Consider the following 6,327-nt stretch of genomic DNA (forward strand, 5'->3'; position numbering starts at 1 on the left):
GTTGGCAACCCTACGTTACAGTGACGAGCACCTCAGCCATTAGCCATTAGCTTATCTTTTCAGCAGACTTTATAAAGATACATAAACATACATACACCAATGTAAGAGCCCAGAATGCGTTAGTTTAATAATACATCAGCACTGTCACACACACACACACACACACAAACAAACAAACACACACACACACACAATACATTGTTGTCTATTCAATGTGTTCAATGTATTGGAAACAGAAACTTTTTCCTGATCTTATTCTCTACCTCTGTTTGTTTATGAAAAGATCACTCACACACAGCCCCCACATACATTAAGACCACACACACATCTACACACACACACATACACACACAAGGGTGGTTCCATGGCATGAACACAACCCTTTAAGGTGATTCCAATGGAATAACCAGACCCGACCAGAGTTTTGTTTACCATAACCTAGAGATACGAACTGAATATGAAAACAACATGATGACTGAAATGAAATGTCAATCAGAAATGTCAACCAGAGACAACAAGGGTCCTACAAAATTTAACATAGCTCTTTTAACCACAATTCATGGTTAAGGGTGGGGTTGGAGGTCTAGTACCATAATCTTGTTCTGTTTAACCACAATGGTAATATTACTACTACTACTAATAATAATAATAATAATAATAACAATAAGCTTAATTTGTATACCACCTTTCATAAACAGAATGCTGCCCAAAGCGTTTTACATTTGAAGCATTTAATACAATATGAGTAGAAGAAATAGAAATGAGTATCATGGATTAAAACAAAAAGTTTCACAGTAAAATTCCTCGATGATTGTGGAGATAACCTCGCTCCCACTCCATGCAAATTTGTGGAGAGGAGAATACCTACGTCACAGGGAATTCTGCTTCATATCCTGCACTAGAGAGCATATAAACTGAGTCCTGGAGAGAATGAACCAGATCGGCCTAGTATCAGTTCTGATCAATTACTACATTTCACAACAGAAGAAGCAAAAGGAGACTCTACAATGCAGTTATTTACACTTCTGGTAAGAGCATGTTTACTTCTGTTCTCTGGTGATTTTGATGTCAAGACTTGTCTTGGAATGTCTAAGCCAAATGTTTGATGTGGAATGTATTGGCAAGTTATGGTTATATCTTCAATGGCTTGGCCAAATATTTGTTGAATTAACCAAATGTTTAATGTGTTCATCAAGTTATTTCTGGCATGAATCACATTTTAGTTTGGATTTAGTCCAGTTGAGATTTATGGCATTTTTCTCATACATCCGTAAATGTTTATGACTTACCCATTGCTGTATTTGTCTGTTTGTCCAGATATCCATTCTTTTTGTGGGCACATGTGTCTCTTATCCACTGCCAAAAAATGTGACATGGCCCTGTTCTAGGTGTGAAGAAAACTGTTCAAAACATGATATTCACAATTTTCAGATAACAATAAACAACAGTTTCAAGACTAATGAAAAATATATGAAAAAGTCCATAGCCACTTGGGTGTACGAGTGAGTATAGTTTTGCCTTGTTTTGTTATGTCAATATGCTGATTACACTGTACATTAGTACTGATAACTGTATACTGTGTTACAAATGTACATGCATCCTTAGGCATTTAGCATGACCATCACCACTGATCCTTATGTTATTGGTTTCTAGCAAGAAAGATGAAAATGAAAGAAGAATTCCTAGAATAATCACACATGCTATCTGCCATCCCAAATGTAGAGGAATTAGTTCTGGAATGACAGTGCCAATTCAACAGCAAGTTGATGTTTACTACCAAACACAATGTGAACGAAGACAATTCTACAAACTTGACAAATATACAGAAAAGATCAACCTGGGTTGCACTTGTGTTGTGAAATAAGTGTATAAACTGTATAAAGAGCACCATTATTTTAATGAATTTTACTGGTCTCTGTTTTCTGTAAAGATCGCTGATCATGATCAAGATCATATTGGTCGACGTGAAGATTATACTGTTTTTGTAAAACACATCAGTTGTGCTCTGCTGTTCATTTGGTCTAAAGTACTCTGAATATATGAAACACAATGATAGGCAAATAAAAATGAATGTCTTATTGTATGTGTATTTATTTGTTTGTTTATTTAATTATTTGGTAACACTTTACAATAAGGATACACAATTAAGCAATAGTTAAGTATTAGTTAAGCATTAACAAACACTTAGTTCATCATTATTAGGTATGTTTTCAACATTATTTGATTAACAAATATCCTTTTCCTTATTCATAGAGTCTTATTAGTACAGCGGCTAAGCACCGGAATCGTTCAGTTTTTGCAGAAAGCATGAAACTTGGCACAGTTATACTACTACCCCTAGTAATCCAAAATTTAAATGGACCCCAACTCATAGTGCCCCCTAGTGGCCGCCATCTTGAATTCAAATATGGCTACCATTCTTAACAGAATTGTTGATACAACTTCAAAATTAAACAAGATAAAAAAAGTCTTTTAAGTTCTAACACTCAATTTTTAGGGTCAAGGAAGCTATTGACATGATTTCCAAACAAACTTGATGTTGGCCATTTTGAAATCCAATATGGTGGATACCAAATGTGAAAATATAGACCATCTCTATTGTTATGCATGATAGAAATATCATTCAAAAACAATTTCAAAGTTTGAACAATCATTTTATCACATGACAACCTTAATAATATACAAGGCATCAAGTATAATCTGGTAAGATTCCAATATGGCCACTATGTGTAAGAAAATAAGCCAATTATTCTATATTTTGGTTAATTGAAGTAACTACCTACATCATCAATAAATTCTTATTCTACCTTCTTCTCTTTCTGAGCAAACCTTAACTCTTACTATACACTGCTCAAAAAATTATACACTTTAAAAAATAAAACACATCAGATCTCAATGGGGAAAAACATCACACTGGATATCTACATTACATTACATTTGGCTGACACATTTTTAGCCAAAGCGACTTACAACCTGGCAATTTAAAAAGGTTGAGTACAATAGGGAGAAGTGCATCAGTGAGTGCTGTTTTTATATAGTCAAGTCAGATGGTAAGTGCTAGAATTAGCTAGTTGTAAGTAGTGCTATGAGAGGAGATATTCTCTGAAGAGCTGGGTCTTCAGGAGTTTTTTGAAGATGGAGAGGGATGTCCCTGCTCTAGTAGCGCATTCTACCAATGAGGAACAACAGATGAAAAAAGCTGGGATTGACCTGAGCGTACCGGTGGCAGAGCTAGACAATGTTTGTCTGAAGAGCGCAACGGTCAGGGGGGACCAAGGGGTCATCGGGTGGAAAGAACAGATAAAGCTGTGTGTCATCTGCATAGCAGTGGTATGAAAAGCGGTGCGAATGGATAATCTGTCCCAAAGAAGTGGTGTGGATAGCAAAGAGAAGGGGGCCCAGTGCTGAGCCCAGGGGGACCCCTAAGGTGCAGACAGCTGTCCAAGCCATGATTCGTTAAACGAGCATCCTGTGAGGTAGGATTCAAACTGATATGGACTGGGTAATATAACAAAAGGATGCCACTTTGTTATTTGGGACTGAATTCAATAACCCCCGAAAATCTAAGTGGAAAAAATGACGCGGCAAGCTCGTCCATTTTGCTTGAATATCAGCACAGCAACTCATGATGGTACTCAGTAGTTCATATGGCCCTGACATGCTTGATGGCATCGGGGCATGCTCCTAATGAAACGGCAGATGATGTCCTGGGGGATCTGCTCCCAGATGTGGACATGGCCATCACTGAGCTAACTGAGAGTCGTTGGTGCAACCTGTTAGATGGACCAAAATATAATCTCCCAGCATGTGTTTAATCGGATTTAAGTCAGGGGAGTGTGGGGGGACAGTCAATGGTATCAATGCCTTCATCCTCCAGGAACTGCCTGCACATTCTCACTACATGTGTCCAGCCATTGCTGTGCACCAGGAGGAACAGGCCCACTGCACCAATACAGGGTCAGACAATGGGTCTGAAGTTTTCATCCTGATGCCTATGAGCAGTGAGGGTGCAGTTGTCTTGCCTGTAGAGGTGTGTGCGTCCTTCCAAGGATATCCCTCCCCAGACCGTCACTGGCCCACCACCAAACCAGTCATGCTGAATGATGTTGCAGGCAGCATTACATTCTCCAAGACATTTTCAGACGTGTGCTCAGGGTGAACCTGGTCTTTTTTGTGAAAAGCACAGGGTGTCAATGGTGAACCTGCCAATTTTGTATTCTATGGCAAATGCCAATTGAGCTGCACGGTGCTGGGCAGTGAGCATAGGTCCTTCCAGAGGCCATCAGGCCTCCTTCATGAAGTCTGACATTGTGGTCAGAGACATTCACACCAGCGGCCTGGAGGAGGTCATTTTGTAGGGCTCTGATAGGGCTCCTACTGTTTGTTGTTGCACAAAGGAGCAGATACTGGTGCTGCTGCTGGGTTACGGACCCTCCACCATCCTGCCCAGCTCTCCTAGAGCAACTGTCTCCTGGAATCTCCTACATGCTTTTGAGACTGCGCTGGGAGACACAGCAATCCTTCTGGCAATGGAACGTATTAGTGTGCCATTCTGGAGGAGTTGAACTACCTGTGCAACGTTTGTAGGCTCCAGGTACTGGCTTATGCTGACCCTAGCCAAATGTGAAACTAGAGAAAAATCAGTCAAGGAGGATAAAGATGAATAATTGTATAATTTGCCACCACCTCTAAAACCATTCCTGTTTTTACAGACCTATCTCCCTTCTTCCTTTCTTGTCAAAGTTTTTGGAGAAAGTGGTCTTCAAGCAAGTCTTGGACTTACTATATCAGAACAACCTGCTAGACCCTATGCAGTCTGTTTTGTAGAGTCATTCTACTGAAACTGCTTTTATGTCTGTGACCGAAGCATTGAGAGTAGCTAAGTCTTCATCTAAGTTGCTAAGTCATTAGTGTTCATTCTACTAGACTTATCTGCAGCCTTCGATACTGTTAACCATGACATTCTCCTTTCTACACTATCTGAACTGGGATGTCTAGGAAAGTCCTTGACTGGTTTAAATCCTACCCTAAAGGGCACATGACTTCATCACAGGTGTGCCTCAGGGATCAGTATTAGGGCCCCTACTTTTCTCTATTTACACACTTCCTTGGGTGAGACCATTCGCTCCCATGAATTTGATTATCACTGCTATGCGGACGATACTCAACTTTACCTGTCTTGAGCTTTTGGTGTTTCCACCACAAAGCACACCCAAGGATTGGGCGCTGAACGCACTAGCCAGTGTCCTAAAAGTGCTGGTTCACTGACTAGCATGAGCCCTAATGGGTCAGGAGGGAGCTAAACTCATAAGGTATTACATATTTAAATTAGCTTCATTGACAGGCATAATAATTTTATGGGATGCAAAATGTTAAACTACAATAAAACAAAATGGATCTTTTCAAACAATCACTATGAGCATTTTCAAACAATCACTATGAGCATAAGCACTTTAGCATATGCTAATTGGCCCCCATCCACCTCAATTGGATTAGGCTGTAGGACAGTAGGATGTGTTGGACTGGTTATGTACTAATTTATCTAACTTTGACTGGGTGTATGTACTAATTTATCTAACTCTAGGATAGAAGACAAAAAAACTCATTTCCCAAAAGGCAGCATATGTTTCTTTAAGAGACTTGACAGACGCTAGCATCCATGGGTTTTTAGCCCCCTTGCTAGCATGCCAACCTCTAGGGGGCAAATTAGAAGGATTGAGCCTAGGCAAGTGCAGGGTTTAGTCACACAGTCGAAACTTCACACATAGCCTAAACGCACCCCAGTTTTTGACTCAGTGTCAGAATGTATGGCTACTTCCTTAAAATCCAACATGTCTGCCATTTTAATTATGCATGATTGTCTCATTATGTATTTCATAATGCTGAAAGATGGCTATAGACACGTCATATTATGTGTTAAAAGCAGCATAGCATTATAAATGTAGAAAAAAGGGCATATTTTGGTGGCCATATTTGAAGTCAAGATAGGGGCCACTAGGGGGCGCTATGTGTTGGGGTCCATTTAAATTTTTGATCACTTGGGGTAGTACTATACCTGTACCAAGTTTCGTGCTTTCTGCAAAAACTGAACGATTTAGGTAAAAATCTGGCCTTAGCCGCTGTACTATATGTGTTATCAGTGTGTTTTCCTTTCTTATAATGATGAATTCCTACTGAACTCATGATAAATTCATAAGGTACAAACCATAAACTAATTCATAATTCCTTATGTTTACATACTGAACATATGATGAATTCATAATGAGCTAGAGATTATGTCAATGTTACTTTAGGCAATTTACCTCACTTATTTCATTGGCAATGCAA

General features: G+C 39.4%; 1 long non-coding RNA gene across 1 annotated transcript; it reads left to right on the forward strand.

Moving 5' to 3' along the window:
* Positions 1-945: 945 nt before the first annotated feature.
* Positions 946-2,021, forward strand: LOC143115188 (uncharacterized). Its single transcript, XR_012985066.1, has 3 exons — positions 946-1,028; positions 1,318-1,502; positions 1,654-2,021. It is a non-coding gene; the product is annotated as an uncharacterized LOC143115188 (long non-coding RNA).
* The last annotated feature ends 4,306 nt before the right edge of the window (positions 2,022-6,327 follow it).

This window comes from Alosa pseudoharengus, unplaced genomic scaffold (assembly GCF_046254945.1).
Source record: "Alosa pseudoharengus isolate Yale_2024_CS ecotype anadromous, Long Island Sound unplaced genomic scaffold, YU_APseudo_1.1 YU_APseudo_1.1_scf_9, whole genome shotgun sequence".
Lineage (NCBI taxonomy): Eukaryota > Metazoa > Chordata > Actinopteri > Clupeiformes > Clupeidae > Alosa > Alosa pseudoharengus.